The sequence below is a fragment of the Opisthocomus hoazin genome, chromosome 2 (assembly GCF_030867145.1).
Source record: "Opisthocomus hoazin isolate bOpiHoa1 chromosome 2, bOpiHoa1.hap1, whole genome shotgun sequence".
NCBI classification, from domain to species: Eukaryota; Metazoa; Chordata; class Aves; order Opisthocomiformes; family Opisthocomidae; genus Opisthocomus; species Opisthocomus hoazin.
The window spans coordinates 119,321,763-119,342,919 of record NC_134415.1 but is presented as its reverse complement, the minus strand read 5'-3'; positions in this window follow the sequence as shown (position 1 = coordinate 119,342,919).

Here is a 21,157-nt window from a genome sequence, read left to right as displayed (position 1 = left end):
AGCAGAAGAAAAATGACACAATTTTAGGTAGGTCTGAGAAAACACCTTACAAGAAGACTTTAAGAGCTGGATGTGTTTAACTTATCAGAAACAAGACAGAGATGGGAGCTGAAAACATTAGATATTTAAGGGTGAAAATAACAAACATGAGGTTATGTTGGCCCTTGGAAATAATTTTAAATGAGAAATAAGAGCTATAGGGTCCATTTTTAGCACTGAGACTAGGTGGCAGAGTCTGACCAAGCTCACACTATTAAACTCTTTAGGCTTCCAGTATAGGATTATTGCACCCAGGGTGCCTGTTGTGAAAGTATCTGGATTGTGCCTTCGTTATTGGTAGATTTGGTGAGGACCGATAACACACTGCCATTCTAACAAGTTAACTGTGCAGGTGAAGACATTTCAGAACCTGTTTTCAGGTAGTGGCATCATTTATTTCACTGGTAAACACAACCTTTTTTCCTCCAAATTTGCACCCAATTGTGTTATGACTGCTTCTTGGGACTTAGAATGTATTTCATAATGTTTTTACATGCACATATCTTGGTTTGGTGTTATTAAATATAGTCTCACCTCTTAATGTACAAGTCATATTGAAACTTTCAGGAGAACAAGTTTTATAGCAATTTCTCCAATATTTATTCATTTTAACCAGACTGAGGAAATACAATAATTCTGTCTTAAACCTAGGCTGGTACTTAGGTATCCATGAAAGGATTTCATCCCCTTTTCGACTAAGGAAGCTCTTCCTGACAGCAACAAAAAAGACGAGAACCAGCATACCAGTCTTCCTGTGGGAGTTATTTTGGATCATTTCTAGCCTCCAAATATACTCACTAGGTATTTGCTTAAAAACTGCAATTTATTTGGAAAGTGTTTTCAATCTGCAGACAGGGCCCTATGTCACTGCATCAGCTACTGACAGTTGCTGAGTAACAGAGCAAAGAAAACATCTCTTCACTGCAGGATCCTGCATGGTATTGCTGAGCTATTCACATTTCTGAGTTCAATGGGACTAGAATATGATGTGAGGCTCTGGTGTACGAAGTCCAGCTTCTGTGCATAAGGTAAAATGCAAAATCTTTAGGGTTGTCAATAGTGTAGCTGCACCCCACAATCCTTGCTGGTGAAGCTGTGCTGCTCACAAGTGAAGCTGGCACTGGACTTGCACCAATATGAGTATTGTGGTGTTTGATGTCTCTCTCTGTCTCATTATCAGTAAACAGGCCATTAAGAGAGAACAGGGACTGTTCTGCCAGGTGGATCTAAAGCTGATAGATTTGCTTTATTTAATAAGCAGGAAAAATTACTTTTGCTGTTTAGAGAATTAGGAACATTTAAAGGTGGCTTTTTGCAGTTAGGGGTGAGATACTTCTGTATTACAGTGTCCACTCCAGGCACGGAAAAAAGTACTTGTCAATGCAAAGTAGAGGTGCTCTGGTTGTGGCTGCAGGGCACAGGTGTGTGTTAGCCATGAGAGACAGTGCACTTGAAAGAGCAGACAGAGATGTTAAAACAGAGGGAAAACAGGGAACAGAATCTAGAGGAAGTGAGAAAAAGAGACTGCAGTCACTTATCAGAGAGGGAGGAGGAAGTGAATCAGTGGAGGGGAATGCGTATTACACCATTTTTCAATCTCAGAAGTGTTGCTCAGTGTCTCAGGTACCTTCTCTTTTCTAATGCTCAGGGACTTTCAGCTGCAGTTCTGTAGCCTGCCTTTTCCACAAAGCTCTGCAATGTTTCATCCTGGCTCCTGTGGCAGTGATTTTCCCTTGTTGCTCTCATGCTGTTATTCTTGTGCTATTATTCTCAAGGCCTTGTTACTACAAACCCTGACAGGGTTGCTATGGAAGGTTTTCTTGGGAAACAAATTGGTCCCAGCACCAGAATCACCCTTTTCTCTTTCCTTTCCTTTCCCCTTGGTTGTAGCGTTTTGGTTATATTATGGGGACCGTACAGTATGCAAGCACATACCTTATCAACGACACTGTCTGCAGCACCAGCCCTGGGAGAAAGCATGCTTCAGCCAGCACTAACAGCACCAGAAGCAACAAACAACAGAAGGGTTGAGTGGGTCCTGATGAAAATTATATAGTCCCTGTGGAAAAAGATTACTAGGGCTTTCCTGCTGTGCTGGAGGGGAACCTAGCTCATTAAGGATATCAATTGCTTCTCTTCCAGATGGCCACTGGAGAGAGTTTTCTTTTTTCTTTTTTTCTTTCTCTTTCCCCTTAAGTTTTTATTTTTCCCTGAAACTAACTTTACTATAGAGTTGATGTACGCTGTCAGCTAAGGACCCCACTAATAAATCCTTGTGCATGTAAGCCTGTCTCACAACACAAGGCAAACATATGCTTAATGAAGTTTTCAAAGGAAAACAACATTGCTGTATTTTTTAAGAAAATAAACCACAAGATGTTTCAAACACCATTTAAACTCTCTCTCAACATGAACTTCTTCTGGGAAGCCAAACCAAAAAGCCTTTCAGTGCTCTTTCAAATCTGATACCTTTAGCAACATCAGCATTTGCATCTGGCTTGAATACCTGTGTTGGGTGTACAGACTCCTAGGAGTCCTGCGGCTGGAAATGAACATTATAACAGCCATCCAGTCCCTGGCGCAGAAGACAGATCCACTGCATGTAAATAATGGCATAGGAAAGCTTCCTCAAAAAGCCAGAATCTAGCAGACATAATTGGCTGTGGAGTAAGATGCAACACCATTAACAGAAGTGCTTAAGAGTAGAGGAAAGCTGCTTTCAGGATTCCTTGCATCTTCTGCTAAATAACCCACCTGAGAAATGCAGAGTATCTGGCACAGCATTGAAACTGGATTGCCCTTGAGATCTCAGATGAAACACTCTGGAGCCTGTTACTGAAGGGAGGTTGATGGGTGGATGAGGTGGGAACCCTGCCCCACTTCTATCCAGAGACTACTCTCTGTGAAGCAGCAACGGAAATGAGAAGTCTTGGAAGGTTCGTCTTGAGTCCACTTTCCTCCCACTCTTCTTCCAGCCTTGTGTAGACCTTGTGTAGAGGTAAGGGCGCTTATGTATTGGAAAACGCATTCTGGAGTCCTGTGCTTAGTAAGCCCGTAGCTCCCTCAGGGAGGAAATGCCAAAAAGTGAGGGCCAGGTCTGTGTGCATGCTTAGACAGGAGTGCAAGGTGCTTGAAAAGATGCTGTGAGCTTTGGGACCATTCAGCATCTGTCTGAATAACTGCCTTGTGCTTCCCTCATTTGCTGCTGTCTTGGCAGCTGCTGTCTCACCAGTAGAATTAAACCAAGACCTGGCAGATTTTTCGTGCTTATACAGAGTTGTTTTTGGTTACAGCTGTTGTGGTTTAACCTGGCAGCTGGCAGCTAAGCACTAGACAGCTGCTTGCTCACTCCTCCCTTCCCCCCCCCCCCCCAGGGATGGGGAGGAGAAATAGACAAAATGGAAAACTCTCCGGTTGAGATAAAGACCGTTTAATAAGACAGCAAACGAAATACTAATACTACTAATAATACAAATACTACTACTACCACTAGTAATGAAAACCAAACTGTATACAATACAATTTTTTCACCACCCAATGACCAATTTGCAGTCAGGCCCCGAGCAGCAATCATGGAACCCTGGAACTGCGAATTTCCCAAATTTCGTGAAACTTCAAAAAAAGACCATGCTCCTGAAAATGTTTGAACTCCAGCCAAGAGAGTATTTGAACTCATGGAAACAAGCAAAGAAAGATCCCTGCCCCTCAGCCAACCCCTGTTCGTAAACAGAGCATAGTGGCTACGTGACAGAATATTTCTACTGACCAGCTTGGGCTGGCTGTCTGGCTGTGCTCCCTCCCAGCTCCTGCACACCTGCTCATTAGCTGAACATGGGAGACTGGAAGAAGTCTTTGATTTCTTAGAAATAACTGAAAACATCAGTGTTTACAACATTCTTCTCATACTAAATTCAAAATGCAGCAGCTATTGGGAAGAAAATTAACTCTATCCCTGCCAAAAACAGGGCCCAAAATTTAAAAAATCTTTTTATAGGAGAACAAACTTTATCATAACACTTAATCAAATAATTTGGGTTTAAATCTGAATTCAACTACAAAATCTGTTTCTTACTCAGCAGTGTATGTTCAAGAGAAATAACTATATATAAACAAGCTTGTAAAAATCTCTCTTCTGTTTCACAGTCATTTCTATGAGGAAAGCCACACTGACCCCACCTTCCTGAGGAGAAAAAGACCAAGTGCCCCTTCTGAGGTTCTTCTTAATTACAGTTGCTGATTCTCTTTTTCAGTTCTCACGTGTTCAGAAGTAACCCCAGAGTTGAGGGCATGGTAAATATTCTGAATTTTCATCATATATCCTAAAATCAAATCTCTGTGTTTTATTTTGGTAATAGTCTCATGCTATTCTAGAAGCTAGATTGCTGGGAAAACAATGGAAAAAGTTCCTCGCAGTGGAAATTTGCATAGACTATTTTCTATTGTTTACTTAAAACAAAGAATATTAAATTGCCAGCATCAACAGCAACCTCATGCTTTTTCTTTATATGAATAAAATATGAAGAAGAAAATAAATATTTGCTTTCATAGTGTTGAAGGGCAAGATGTGGAAAAACCTGGCAAATGCTCAACAGTTTCATAAAATTATTGAATAGTTGTTGATAGGTCTGGAAAACAAAGGTAAGTAGGTGCAATCATGGTAACTCCACAAATTGAAAGATGTAACTCCACAAATTAAAAACTAAATATATATGCATTAGTTCTATCCCGTGAGAAGTATTTTTAGTGACAAAAGTAAGCAGCACCATCAAACTTCAGTAGAATGACATACAATAATACTTCAAGGCACATTTTCAGCAATGGAGGAAGAACCCATTCTATAGCAATAACTTTAATTTTTAATTTTTTTCTGTCAGAGGTCAGAGGATCTTAATCTGCCATTTACTGTGTATTCCTAGGAATCCTTTCCCTGTTATGAACTCCAGCAGCACCTGGTGAAAACTGATGGTCCACTCCATCTTTCAGATTTTTAACAGCCAACACAGTCAGTCCCAATCTCTTCATCGACAGCACGTTGCAGAACAGCTGCAGAAGAATAAATAGCTTTGTGTCTGATGTCTGGGACAGCCTGCTCATAGTCTGACTTTCTGACATGAGTGAGTTACGGCTTCTGTCTGTGCTGTACCTCACCAAATAATGGAGGAAAATATGTACTGTCTCTGATGCTGGATTTATTTTCCCTAGGTGTCTATAGAGCATACAGATGAAAACCACTGCCCATATACAAAGAATGAGTTTGGAATAAATTTTCAGTTGTTGATATGGACCCTGTTTTTCGCAGTTTTACTGCTCTAATGACAATGAAATGCATGTGAAAATATATACAGCAGCAGCAGCAGGAACATGTGACTTCATTTAGTAGACAGAAGAAAAAAAAATCAATCGTGTTTTCCCCTGCTGTTTCTACAAATTCAGATTTTATTCTGATGACAGTTCAACTGCATATGGCCAGATGGGATTCAATTTGTGGTTTGTCAATACACTTTTGAATTTCTCAGCTACTTTCAAATGAGAAGTTGAGGTCTAATTCAGTGCTTGTAAAAGGGGAATTCGCATGTCTATAATGACTTTCATCAAAGAGGTTATCATCATGGGACAGTTAATAAAGATCACTTAATGATCCTTCACATGACCCCTTTGAGGCTGACATATTAATATGATAAGCCCTTGGCTGATGAGGCAAGTAGGATGATAATATTTATACATGCTGTGCAAAACCAGAGGCTCTGAAAGAGCAATTTTTACATTCTGCATTCTCAAACTTCTGACTTAAACCAACTGACAGAAGAGTTCACCCAGAACAATTTAGTGATGAGTAGGTTTTGGCAACATCGCCTCTGATTTTAAATTCCTTTACATCCATTCAGTCAGTTGATATGTTGAAAAGCAGCAAATCATAGAAGCTCAGGTGACATCCCTAAAAGTCATCAGCTCTCCTCATACCAACTTCTCACTACATTCTCCAGGCTTTATACCTACAAATATCAGTGAAAATAAAATCTCAAGAAATGAAAGTGAGTATTCATCACATTTCCAGCTCTGAAAGTGAAACATCAGAAAGAGTTCTGTGGAAATGTCAAAAACACATGAGAAAAATCAGTGTGCTAAGTTCTTGCCTTCATTTGTCTTAGTTTATTTGAATAGCTCAAATTTGAATGCTGTGCCCAGAACTCAGACACAGTCGCAGCTGGCGAGGATAGTGGAATTTCTATGGTAAACCCCTTAATATAATGAACACAAGCCTGGGAATAGCTACGCTGAAGCCCATGTTTCTCCTTCAAGTGTGCACTGATAATGCATGACCGATTTTTACACATATGTGTCCTGGGTTCGGCCAGGACAGGGTTAATTTTCACCAGAATCCAGGAAGGGGCACAGCCGGGCAGGCTGACCCCACCTGGCCAAACAGAGCAGGGTATTCCATACCATGTGCTGTCATGCTGGGTTCCGGTGGGGGGGAGCTGGGCGGTGGGAACTCACTCGCGGCTTGGGAGCATGGGCGCCGGTCCGGTCCGGGAGAACGGCTCTGTGGGTCATGCGGTTTGTGTTGTTTTCTCCTTGTCTGTATCGTTGTTGTTACTGTTCCCTTTGTCTGCTGTTCTGTTAAACTGCCCTTATCCTGACCCACCAGTTTCTGCCTGTTTCTTTCCATTGTCCTCTGCACTGCTGCCGGGGTAGGGGCGGCCACGTGGTGCTTTTGTTGCTGACCACAACCAAACCAGAACAATATGCCAAAGCCCAGTGGGAATCTTTACAAAATTCTTTAAAATAGACTTTTAATCAGGAAGAAAGTACCTCAAAGGTGTAACTATTTTGGTGATTTCCCTTAGTTTTTAAAAATTATGAAAAAAAGCAATCTTCTAATCCATGCATTTGACATCCATCTAGGAACCTGAAAGGATTTAGAATGCCTATAAAAGTGAAAAAATACAAACATAACTATGTAGATCGGAGAAGGAGCCACAACCAAAAGTAAGCAAAAAAGAACAACAACAACAACAACAGAATCCTGGTAGGACCATTTTGACTCGCAGAGAATAAAAAGCACCTTAAAAACTGCTGCTGCCAATAAGACAGGGGAAATAATGAGAGATATGTACCATCGTTGTATTAGCAAATGTAAATGAGTTCACACTTAACAGAGAAGAAGAGTCACAGAACACACTGATTCCTACACAGCAGTTACATAAAATGGAGTACGCTGTAGAGATATAAGAATGATTTTTGTGGTTACCAGGTGAGTTGACTCTTAAATTTCGTTTTCTCCAGAGATGTATTCCTCAGTACAGAGATCAAAGTTCCTGCATTTTCTTCCCAATGTTTAGATCCAGATGATCTAATCACCCAGTGTCTGATGGTGGATACAGGAGAGCATCTTGAGTGCTAATTCCACCTAAAGAAGATACAGAAGCATGACCTAGCCCCTTTCTGTCACATGCTCTCTTTTATGGGCAGGAATGTGGTGCTTAGATGAAATCCAAAGTGTCTAGTAGATATGGATGATCAGCAGATCAAGAATGTCAGCTGTACTCTAGCATGTACTCAGGTCAGATAAGACAAAGATTTGGCTCCTGGTTTCATGCCTCTCAACATATGTAAATGCAGAACAGCCAGCGGTCCTCAGATTAATTTACTCACAAGATTTTGCAGTGACAAAAGCATTTTCGAAATAAAGATTAATTATCCTCAGGTTTATAGTTTTAATGCACGTACAGGAAAGAATTTAGAATAGAAATGATAAGCACTTGTTGACTAAATACCCTAGGTCTAGTCTGTGGAGAATGTGTAAGATCCTGTTTGCCAATGTAACTAGAATTTCTGGCTTGAGAAGGCAGAGATTTTAATATCCAGAAAAAGCTATGGTTTAGTGTTTATTTGACTTCCAAACTTGTTAACTTCCTGAATACCAACACTCTTCTCCAGCATCAGACTGAAAGTCAGGGATTTACCCTCACCTTGCTTTTCACAAGCTTCGAAACTTAAATCGTATTAGCTTGGTGGGACTTGAGTTGGGACTTCTCCCAACTAATGGTTCCTATATTTTTGTCCCTTAAGGAAACTGAATCATTGGTTTGCCTTTTCCACCAGTCACCTCTAACAAGTTCTTGGATTCAGGCAGTAGTACGCTAGAACATGTATATCAGGGGCATTTTAGAGAAATTCTCTCCCTTCTTTCAAGGACAGATAAATGATATTTTCCTTGGAGATAATCTTAACTGTCTCATACAAGGATCACAAGCTGTGATAAAGGACATACCTTAATATGGATATTGGAGCTGTGTGATTAGGAGGAGAACAAAACCATGTCTATTTATGGTGCAGTGCAGCAGTCAAGTGATAGACTTTGTATGAAGAAGAAAGAATCACTAATGCAAAAAATATTCTGAGTTTTCCGAAGGAAAATGCCAACCAATGACATGGGAGCAAAGCACACAGGGATATTTACAGAAGCCAGTTTTTCTCGATCCTCAAATGGGGCTATTTCAGTTATATCACTGACTCTCTGAGATCCAGTCTTTGAGGAAAAACAGGCAGACAGTTGACCTTGGACAGTCAATCACATCCAAGAAGGTGAAAGCAAAATGCTATCAGAGAAGAGGATGAGATTTTATACTCATTCATCATACACTCACAAAAGAATCTATTCTAAACCTAGCAAAAGACAGTGGAAATCTTTGCAATGATTGTAATTTTGCTTATGTCCTCAGGCATCAGTTCAACAAAATACTTAAACACATGCCTAACTGCCATTAACTAGCAGGTTTTAAAGAAGTCCCTAAGCTTAAAAATTGCTTGAAGCATCTCACTGAGGCAAAGCTTAAACTCCAAGAGTGCAGAAGACCATGGGTTTTGTCCACCTTTTACACATTCTCCACTTATAATTTATTGCTTTTGTTATCTACAAAATACTTGATCTCAGGCCATTCTGTTCACATCACAATCTTCAGAAGCCCGAAGTATAGGACGAATAGGCTGGATTCAGTGCTCTGTTCTGGACGATTTGCAATTCTAAGTCAAATTATGACAATGAGGAGGAAGTGTATTCAGCTTTCTTCCTTCATATTAAAGACTCATCCTTTTTTAGAAGTGTAGGAACAATCCCAGAAAAGTCCATCTAATTGACTGTCCGCTAACAATTACATTAGTTTGCTTATCTGACTTGATTTGCTATTCTTATGGAAAGGGTTTGTGGTTTAATTTACTCGGAGGAATTAAGACAAAGGTCAGTGATACTGAGTTGCAAAAGTTTTAAAATTAGATATTAATTTGTACAATTTTTCTCTTGGGCCATCACTATTCGCCTCTCTGTCTGTGACATTTTTATTTGTCCTGGGCTATGAACAGCTGATGTTTGATATGTTTTACTTTTCTCTAGTCTGGGAGGTCAAGCAGAGCAGCGTTTAGCCAGAGCGCTTAGGTGCAAATCTCTTGTAATAAGCTCTCTCTCCTTCAGCTTTAGGTTGCACCACTATAGAGCTTTTACATCTTTTTGTAGACGAGAAGGAGTTTCCACCTCTGCTACTTCCTCAAGAACACTTCTGAGCAGCCCTGGTGCAATATATGCATCTGCAGCAGTGAGCAAGGGAGAAGAGCAGAGGTGATTGCAGAGAGTCTGAGAAGAGCTAGGAATATCTTTTCTCGGCTCTGAAAATAGATGCTTTGTCTTGGGTAGAATAACACAGTGATGCAATCCTTGTCTGGGCAAGCGTGTCACATGTCCAGATCTATTTTAAAGACTGTTTGGTCCTTAAGGCATATTTGCTTGCTTTTTCCTCCTAGGTATGGCATAATTAGATACAATGGGATCTTTTCAGAAAACCCATTCCTTAAGTTATTGATAAGCTAATATGTTGCTTTTAAATTTCTTGAGGAAAAAAGTGTCACCATATTTTACCAACATACTCAGTAGAGAGAGGGAGCAAGCTACCAATATTTAGACAGACATTTCCTACTCAGCTTCAATGACAAAACTCTTTTAATTGTTGTCTTAGAAGGATCTTAAGATTTTTTTCTCACTTTTCGCTTTTTATCGTCTTTCGTATTTTGTGTTACCCATGTTACTGCTTCAAAGTTTTTATTTATTGCTGTACAAAGAAAAAAACAAACAAGGAAATAAGCTGTTAACACCCTGGTTCTCCTGTTAGAGGATTTGCTGGCCAGTGAGTCAGCAACAGAAACAGCTGTGTTCATTCTTCCTTCCTTTGTAAGTGTAATTTCTCTCTTCCACCTCAGTATGGCTTAAGTGTTTGTTCCAGACTGTTAGCCTTTCAGACAAGATTTTGATGGAGGAACACAGAAATATCTGCAACAAAAGGAAATGAGAAGATGCTACTGGCTTTTAGTGATGAGCCAAAATAAAAAATCTGTCCCTGGAGAATTCGGTGGTCTTATACAGCACTTCAAATACCCCCCCGACCACAAAATAAATACATGGTGAGAAAAGAAAAAGGAAGCTAGAAGGCAAATTCAGTGACCTTGTCATTAGGACAATCAAAATTACTATAAATAGTCAAAATATCTATGTGAGTAGAACATTATTGGGTAGCTTTTGCCCTTAGTAACAGAGTCTTTTACATACATTCAGATGATCTTACTGTAATTTCAAATTTTTATTGAATGCCTGACTTCTCTTTCTTTTTTCTTCCAGCCTGTACCTTTTCACATCATCCTTTGCAAGTGCATCTTTGCAAAATGCATCTCTTCTGTAATGGTGTTTCCCTGCTTTCTGTTTGTGTAATACCTAAAGTCTGATTATCTCTTGAATGGGTGAAATTCGTCAGGTGAAAACATTTCTTTAGACAAAATACTCATTTGGGTTGACTAAAACAGCCCCTCAGTTCTGTTAAGGATTTCAGCTGGAAAGAACGTTTTCAAGTCAAAACACATTACCTGAATAAACACTTGTTTTCTGTTTCTGTTTTTCATTTAACGATACTTAAATATTAAATGTAGGTAAATTTAATTTTACTAAAGGCTACATAATAGCAACTTGTACTGCTTTGATAGAAACCATCTGCGCAAGCTGTGTCAGTAATCTTTTTTTTTCCAGTATCTAGACAAAAAAAAACACCCTAATTTTGGATCAATCTGAATATTTTTATTCTGTGCTGTGACCATTAAAACCCAAGAATATTACAGTTCTGGAAGGATACAGTGATTATAGGTAGGACAGGCAGGGGAGACAAGGAGGTGATGTTGCCCTCTCTGGAGTGACTGGCTGGAGTGCACGGAGCTGAATTGAAAACTGGCTGAAGAGCAGAGCTCAGAGGGTTGTCATCAGCGGCGCTGAGTCTAGTTGAAGGCTGGTAACTAGTGGTGTCCCCCAGGGGTCAGTACTGGGCCCAGTCTTGTTTAACTTCTTCATCAATGACCTGGATGATGAGTTAGAGTGTACCCTCAGCAAGTTTTCTGATAATACGAAACTGGGAGAAGTGGTGGATGCACTGGAAGGCTGTGCTGCTATTCAGCAAGACCTGGACAGGCTGGAGAGTTGGGCAGAGAGGAATCTGATGAAGTTCTCAAGGGCAAGTGCAGGGTCCTGCATCTGGGGAGGAACAACCCCATGCATCTGCAAAGGCTTGAGGTGGACCTGCTGGAGAGCAGCTCTGTGGAGAGGGACCTGGGAGTCCTGGTGGATGACAGGTTAACCATGAGCCAGCAGTGTGCCCTGGCTGCCAAGAAGGCCAATGGGATCCTGGGGTGCATTAGAAGGAGTGTGGACAGTAGGTCAAGGGAGGATCTTCTTCCCCTCTACACTGCCCTGGTGAGGCCTCATCTGGAGTACTCTGTCCAGTTCTGGGCACCCCACTTCAAGAAAGATGAGGAGCTATTGGAGAGAGTCCAGCGGAGGGCTACGAGGATGATGAGGGGACTGGAGCATCTCTCCTATGAGGAAAGGCTGAGGGAGTGGGCTTGTTTAGCCTGAAGAAGAGAAGGTTGAGAGGGGACCTAATAAATGCTTATAAATATCTGAAGGGTGGGTGTCAGGAGGATGGGGCCAAGCTCTTTTCAGTGGTGCCCAGTGACAGGACAAGGGACAATGGGCACAAACTGAGGCACAGGAAGTTCCGTCTGAAGATGAGGAAGAACTTCTTCCCTCTGAGGGTGACGGAGCACTGGAACAGGCTGCCCAGGGAGGTTGTGGAGTCTCCTTCTCTGGAGATATTCAAGACCCGCCTGGACAATGCCCTGTGCAGCCTGCTGTAGGTGACCCTGCTTCGGCAGGAGGGTTGGACTAGATGACCCACAGAAGTCCCTTCCAACCCCTGTCATTCTGTGATTCTGTGTGATTCTGAGCTCTGCCTGGAGATGGATGAGGAGAAGATCGAGAGCTTATGGGTCAGGATTAAAGGCAGGGCAGGGACAGGTGACATTGTAGTGGGGGTCTGCTACAGGCCACTTGACCAGGAAGACCAAGTGGATAAGACCTTCTATAGACAGATGGGATCAGCCTCATGTTCACTAGTTCTGGTCCTCATGGGGTACTTCAACCACGCCAATATCTGTTGGAGAGACAACACAGCAGGGCATAAGCAATCCAGGAGGTTTGTGGAAGGCGTTGATGGTAATTTCCTTCTCCAAGTGACACAGGAGCCAATGAAGAGACGTGCTATGCTGGACCTTGTACTCACCACCAAGGGATGGCTGGTGGGGAATGTGAAGCTTAAGGGCAGCCTTGGCTGCAGTGGCTATGAAATGGTGGAGTTCAAGATCCTTAAGGCAGCAAGAAGGGCACACAGCAAGCTCACTAACCCTGGACTTCTGGAGAGCAGACTTTGGCCTCCAGGTATCTGCTCACTAGACTACCATGTGATAAAGCCCTGCAGGGAAGAGGGGCCCAAGAATATATTATAATCAAAGATCACCTCCTCCAAGCTCAGGAATGATGCATCCCAACAAAGAGAAAGTCAGACAAAAATGCCAGGTGGCCTGCATGGATGAACAAATAGCTCCTGGACAAACTCAAGCACAAAAAGGAAGCCTGCAGAGGGTGGAAGTAAGGACAGGAAGCCTGGGAGGAATATAGAGAAATTGTCCGAGCAGCCAGGGATCAGATTAGGAAAATTAAAGCCCTGACAAAATTAATTCTGGCCAGCGAAGTCAAGAAAAGCTTTTACAGGTACATCGGTGATATAAGGAAGGCTAGGGATAATGTGGGCCCTCTCTGCAAGGAAACGGGAGAGCTTTTACCCAGGTTATGGAGAAAGCTGAGATACTCAACAACTTTTTAGCCTCACTCTGCACCAACAAGTGCTCCAGCCACACCGCCCATGTCGCAAAAGGCAAAGGCAGGTGTTGGCGTGGGTTACGGATCCGTTGTAACGATGTGACCCCAATGTGAGTATGATCCTTCAACCTTTATTAGTCAGCAAAACAAGGTTTATATAGCAAAACTATTACAGCATCTGAATGGTTAAAACCCCAACCCATATATAGGCAAAACTACTGCAGCTCGTTGTGATTGGTGCAGAGCTGCATCTTGAAGTGAAAACAGTACTGTGGCAGGAAACAACAACGTGGCAGGAAGAAAGTGACAGTGTGGCAGGAAACGGTGACGTTCCCCCTGCTCCAGTGTCCCGAGCTCGTCTCTCTGCCTTCCCAGCAGGGTTCCGTGTCAGCCGCTCCCAAGGCTCACTTCCGGATCGGAACCTGGGTTGCTCAACGCACCAACCTATGTCCCCTCTCGTCCAGCCAGGACTCCACAGGCAGGGACTGGGAGAATGAAGAACTGCCCACTGTAGAAAAAGATCAGGTTTCAAGACCATCTTAGGAACATGCAGCTGCAGAAGTCCACAGAACCCGATGAGATGCCTCCGTGGGTCCTGAGAGAACTGGCAGGTGATGTTACTAAGCCACTCTCCATGATATTTGAGAAGTTGTGGCAGTCTGGTGAAGTTCCCAGAGACTGGGAAAGTATAATAAAAGCCCCCATTTTTAGAAAGGGAAAAAAGGAAGATCCAGGGAACTACAGGCCAGTCAGTCTCACCTCTGTGCCTGGCAAGATCATGGAACAGATCCTCCTAGAAGGCACAGGCATATGGAAGATAAGGAGGTGACTGATGACAGCCAACCTGACTTCACTAATGGGAATGGGTGATAAGTACATTGATAGGTAAAGGAAGAGCAACTGACGTCATTTACCTGGACTTGTGCAAAACATTTGACACTGTCCCACACAACATCCTTGTCTCTAGATTGGAGAGACATAGATTTGATAGATGGACTACTTGGTGGATACGGAATTGCCTGGCTGGCTGCACTCAAAGAGTTGTGGTCAATAGCTCGATGTTCAAGTGGAGACTACTGACGTGTGGCGTTCCTCAGGGGTAAGTATTGGAACTGGTGCTGTTTAACGTCTTTGTCAGCAAAATGCATGGTGGGAATTTGCCAATAACAGCAAGCTATATGTGATGCAGTCAACAAGTTGGAGGGAAGGGATGCCATCTAGAGAGACCAGGACAGGCTGGAGACGTGGGTCTGTGTGAGCCTCATGAAGTTCAATAAGGCCAAGTCCAAGGTCCTGTGCATGGGTCGGGGCAATCTCAAGTACAAATGCAGACTGGGCAGAGAATGGATTGAGAGAAGCCCTGCGGAGAAGGACTTGGGGGTGCTGGTTGTTGAGAAACTCAAGATGACCTGGCAATGTGCGCTTGCAGCTCAGGAGGCCAACCGTATCCTGGGCTGCAGAAAAAGAAGCATGGTCAGCAGATTGAGGGAGGTGATTTCACCCCTCTGCTCTGCTCTGGTGAGACCCCACCTGGAGTCCTGCGTCCAGCTCTGGGGCCTCCAAAATGAGAAAGACATGGGACTTTTGGAGCGGGTTCAGAGGAGGGCCATGAAGAGGATCAGTGGGATGGAACACCTCTCCTATGAGGAAAGACTAAGACAGCTGGGGTTGCTCAGCCTGGAGAAGAGAAGGCTCCAAGGAGACGTAATTGTGGCCTTCCAGTACCTGAAGGGGGCTTACAAGAAAGCTGGAGAGGAACTTTTTACAAGGGCATATAGTTATAGGACAAGGGGTAATGGCTTTAAACTGAAAAAGGCTATATTTAAATTAGATGTAATGAAGGAAATCTTTGCTATGAGGGTGGTGAGACACTGATAGGTTGCCCAGAGAAGTTGTGGCTGCCCCCTCCCTGGCAATTGTTCAAGGCCAGGTTGGATGGGGCTCTGAAAAACCTGGTCTAGTGAAAGATGTTCCTGCCCACGGTAGAGGGGTTGGAACTAGATGATCTTTAAGGCCTCTTGCAATCCAAACCATTCTATGATTCTATGATCAGCTGTAACTTCAATGGGCCAAGAGTCTTGTTACTGGTAGCTAAGAAAATGTTTACTCTAGTATTATGCTCTAAAACACATAACAGCAGCAAGAGCTGTGTTTTGATAAAGGAAGACTTTCATTACTGTTGTAAGCTATATTACCAATGAAGACTCTGCCTTGTGTGCTTCATCATATGGATGTAAGACAAGGAAGAAGCATCACTGAGTCCAAGGTCTCTACTATTCCAGTCCTCACACAACAGTCATCAGTTCAGGAGTCTCCATCCTAGCACGAATGACACAGAGACACACTCCTCACAAAACGCAGGGTCCTGATATCCCTTATGAGCCAACATTAGTCAAGTCTACACTATCCTGTTAGAAGACAGAAGATAACATAAATACACTTCAATGACATCAATTCTCTCATTTGCAGATCAGTCCTGTCCCTGGATTTTTAAAAAGCTGTAACTGGTATAATCAAAGTTCCCACAGGTAGAGATCAACAACCTTGATAACCCACTCTTCTGCGTAGAAATTGCAGGACAGTTTTTCTGAATGCAACCTTTTTACTTCCTTCAATGTGTGCAAAGCACTCTCTTGCACACAGTGGTGATCATGCTTACACCAACAAATATTGTCTGAGTTTTGCACGTAGAAATAATATGTCATTCGTTAATCTAATGAAATCTTTCACCCACAAACTTAAATCTATAAAGACGTATGTTAATCTTATGAGTTTATATAGTAAAAACATTCACTAAAATGATGTATTAGCTCATGGTCCTCAGCATAATTATTTTTGTCCATTACGTCTGTCTTCCTCAATTTCTGTTGTTTGTCTGCAGTGCCTTGACCCATGTGGATACAGGTGGCATCACCAAGCTGTAGTAAAGATGTGGCTGGTTTTACCATTACTGTGCTATTTGAATTTATAAGTATCTTTATACCTGTTTTATGCATTCCAAGACATCATTTGAGGTAATTAACAATGAAAAGCCATTCTTGGGTCTTTATAAAATCAGTTTGTTGCTAACAAGCATACTTTAGCTAACATTTGGACCATCGATGATTTCAAAAAAACAGATGGGAATCAATAGATGTTACACAGTACAGGTAGCTGTTTGCTGTGTAGCAGAATATGTCTAACATAATAAATATGCCCAGTGTAACACAAGAAGAGAAAGAATGCAGAGAATGAACTTGAATTAATTAGAGAATAATGTTTACATACTACTATGTGGTTATCTTAGTCCTTGTAATCAATAAGAACATTTCCATGAGAAAAGAATTCAACCTAAATGAGATATACTAATTCTCAAAATCAGCTAAAGAGGAAAATCGTGGTAATATATGCATCTGATACCTTATGAGTAAGCATCTGTGGATTTCTGTTTGTTCAACTTAAAACAAACCAAAAATCCCTGCCACAACAAAAACGTACTTTAGTGCACAATCTCTTAGATTTAAAGGCCTATCAACAAGTTTGCAAAATGAATTCCTCAGCTTTGAATCTTTGCTTGGGCTTCCTACTGTATTTTGGTACACTTATTGGTAAGGTGATCCTGTCCTGTAGACATTAGACTAGTCTAAATATTTGGAATAGCTGAACCCTCTGGAATCTGATTTCAGTGTTGAAGGGACTCCTGACTTTGACTTTTTACCATAAGTGGGAGAAATTCAATTACATGGATCTGAACTCCTCCCAGCACTTGCAAGCATTTGGAACGAAGTGTTCTGATTTTAGCAACATGTACTAACAGATCTAACTGTTACAGGGACTTAAGAACTTTTCTTTTATGGCTACTCAGATAAATGAATGTTTCACAAGAAGGATGTATTCACAAATTTAATTTTTGTTTGTTAATGAATTCATAGTAACTATAAAAAGAAGGTTACTAAGTTTTTATAAAAGCATCTTTTCCACGGGCAGAGCTAACATATCTAAAGTTTAATGTAACCTCTCTGCAGCTTAAGGTACCCTGAGACCAGCATTAACAATGCAGCATGATACAATTTTTCCAGCATCCAGTCTTTCAGCCATAAGAAATCATAGTTGACTCTTACTGGCTGCGGCAAGCAGGAAGAAACCTAGAAAATGAACTTTTAAAGGCAGTGAAAGTACCTTTTAATGGCTTAGTTTTGAAGGAATGTTCACATTCAGTATCTAGAAAGAATGAACTTGTTTTGTTGTTATGCATTTCTCCATGACAAGTAGTCTCTATTGGCACATTTTTCTTGTGAAAAAAAAAGTATGTAAAATAATGAATACACAACATTTCTAACACGGTGGCAATGAATATATTTTAATTTTAAAGTATCCTTTAGATTGTAGAGACAGAATATAGCTGGATTCAGTTTTTACTTTCAAGTTTAAATAACTGCTCAGCTCAGGCATCTAAGATTGCCATCACTTTATAGCAGATAGTCAAATGGGAAAAATATGAGAAGCCTCTTTTTTTGGCTTCTCTATCTTCCCTTAGCAATTTCCTATAAATTATTAACGTATTTATGATGGTTAAAAATAGTTTAAAACAAATACAGAACTGAATCCATTAATGTAATAATCATATAAAATAATTTGTAGTACTACTCAATTTGTAGTACTAATGATATAAAAATCTAGTCTCATGTGTCACAGGCTAATTTTCTTTGCTCCCACAGTATTTTAAACACTCCTCCATCTTCTCGGCCTAGGAGAGAAAAAAAAAATCATATTTGCTCTCTGTTTTTACAAGAGTAACATCCTTTGCCGTTTTCACAGTTAAATACAGTACATATCAAATTATGTAGGATGAAAGTATTAGAAACCTTCTGATGAAACTTGATTTTTTTAGAGCGTATTTTGTACACCATACTACTGAAAGGCTGCATCCTTCCTTTCTTTCTAGGCACCGAAATTCCTCTTCTTGATGTTTTCTGTTCTGTTTAGGCACTTCAGCAGTTACTGATGTCTGGAAAAAATTTCCAAACCATCAGTTATCTCCATGAGATACTGGGCTTGTCAGCGTTGCAGTCAGTGTCTGGTCTATGGGCAACAGCTCAGTTTTAAAACTGCACAGCTGAACCACAGACCCACATCTCACTCAGCGGAACACGGACAGAACCCTGATCTGAATATGAGCTGCAATGTGAGATAAACCTGACCATCTCCAGAGGACCCTGGTATCCCTTGCATACTGTTGCTGCAGTAACAATCGAGTAATCAAGTGTTTACCCAAGACAGCCCGTTTTTTAATTATTGAGACCTCAGCTTCATTTTTTTAAGTCAGGGGCTTAAATTGAACAGTGAGCTAAGGTAGACCGGGGGAATGGCACGTTTTTTGCTTCTGAAGTTGAGCATAGATTTGAATATACCGATGGTCTGAAGGCTAATGGGAGACAGTGTCTGTCCTTTTCAAATTGCTTGGAAATACGTATCCTCCATATTTCCTATTCTTTCTTCTTCAGTATCTCCAGAACAATATTACTGGTCTGTGTAAAGAGTTTCAGGATTTAGGACGAAGAAAGCTACATGAAATAATACTGTGGGGTTTTTTTTCTTTTTTTTTTTTTTCTTTTTTTCTCTCTGTCCCTGCCAGAGACCCAAAGAACAACGATTTTTAGTGGGTTTTTTTTTCGTTTTTAACCTCCACTAAGCTACAGTGAGACTTCTTTCAACTTAAATCTGAGATTACTAAAACTGGCCTTTGATTTTTTTCACTTAGTTTTATGATACTAAAAATCCACATAAAAGGCTATAAAGTTGTGCAGGTACCTCTCTTGATAGTGTTAATTAAATTATTTTCCTATTCCAATGAAATATTTTAAGCTTCCTTAACCTTAAAAAATATTAACGGACTATTTTCAGATGTCATTATGACCTTTAAAAACACCTAATCTAGCTATTTAGAAGCTTTATAACTCACTGGCTAATTTTAAAAGGAGTGTGGGAGGATAATCAAAGGAAGTCATTTTGTACTGAATAAAAAGAGAAGTGTACTAATTCTACATTAGTAAGCAAGCTTCTTATAGAAAGTTGTCCTTCAGTACAATTGAATACCACTGAATATTGTTGTACCACATTACCGCTGAGTGTCCTTCAAGGTGGCTTTATTTGAGGTTAGTCATCTATTTTAAAATTTCTTCCCATCAGAATTTTTTGGGGGGAGTTATATTTATGAGCCACACATACACTTCCATCTGCAGCCTTTTTTTCCTGAGTATGTGAAATGGCTGGTCTTAGTAGCTTTTTCTGCATATATATAGCTAAAGATACTCCAATGTTCGGAAGGTGTATGTTTCTCAGACACCTACTTATGTGTGTTACATCCATGGGATCTGCATAGCTCCATGCCACTCACAGGCACAAACAGAGGTGTCGTGTGTAAAAACTATTTGTCTCATGGACTTCAAATCAGGTCAGAATTGAAAGTTTATTGATTTTTTAATAACTTAACTAACTGGCAATTAGTGAACCATGCAATCAGGGTTTCTTTTAATGGTAAAACAGGTGAAGCACAACACAAGACACTTACAAAATGTGAACAAAGAGCTGTGGATTTTTAAATACCTGCTATAACTAATCCCCCAAATTTTAATTGCAGACACTTAAGGCATCCTCTCGCAGGCCATATGGCTTTCAGGCACACACACTTCTCCAGGGGGTACATTCCCTACTTGCACCCCCTCTGGCAGGAGACACGGGGGCTCCAGCATTAGGTCTGCCCAAGATGCTCCCTGCAACCCCCCAAGCACATGCAGGGGAAAAACCCACCCTGAGGTCTCACCTGAGGGTCCATCCTGATCCCCAGCTGTCTCTCATTCACCAGATGCCTGCTCCCTCCAGAATCCGAGGGAAGGAGGCTCAGCCCAGCCTGGGCAAGGTGTTAGGAATTTTCATGCTTTTATCCACCTGTTACTGGAAGTTTTCACTTCCAATTACATGTCTAAAGTCTAGTTAAGCACTGTTGTAGAATGTTCCCACTGACTATCAAATCTATCTGTTGTGCGCAGATTCATGAAGTGTGAGAACAAAATAAGTCCAGTGAAGCTTAAATATTGGAAGCTGCTAGGTTTTACCTAATTACTGCCTCTACAGATAGATAATTTCAGTATAAAAAAAAGTATTGTCCCAAGAGACATCTGACCTTGCTGTGAGAACATCAAGGGGTAGAAAACTGACATCTCTTCAGATGTCTGTTTCCACCAATAGGTTCATTTTGTACATAATATATATACAACATACATGCATACATATACAAATATATACACAAATACATATATATGCATATGCGTATAGATGCATTCTTCCTCAGAAAACAGCATGTGCTTTTTTTCTAAATACTCAGCATTCAGCATTAGGGGATATGTTCTTCAGTACTTGAATGTTTTAGCATTTCAAAGGCACTCATGGCTGGTAAACTGAGCTCTTGAAGTTTCACACTAGGAGGCACTTTCTTTTATCATCCAACCATTTTCATACTTTTTTTCTGTATCTTTTCCTAGTTTTGTTTTTATCAATGCCACAAATAAAAGAAAGATTACCTCCTGGATCTTATTTAGTTTTCTGCCATTATTGTATGACTGTACTATACCTTTGAATCACAGAAGTGTGGTGCAAGCTCATTCTGAATTGTCCACTAAACACACAAAGCATTTTCCTAGTAGCTATTTTCCAAAGCATCACAGGTAAGACAAGGTAAGCCACAACCTGAAGTGGGCCTAGATGCTGATGTTCATTTAAGAACCAACATGATTAGAGCTTTTCATATGGTTTAGTTTTAGATAGACCTGCAAGGAACAGGGATTTGGACTTGATGACCCATATGTGTCCCTTCCAACTTGAGATGTTCTATAA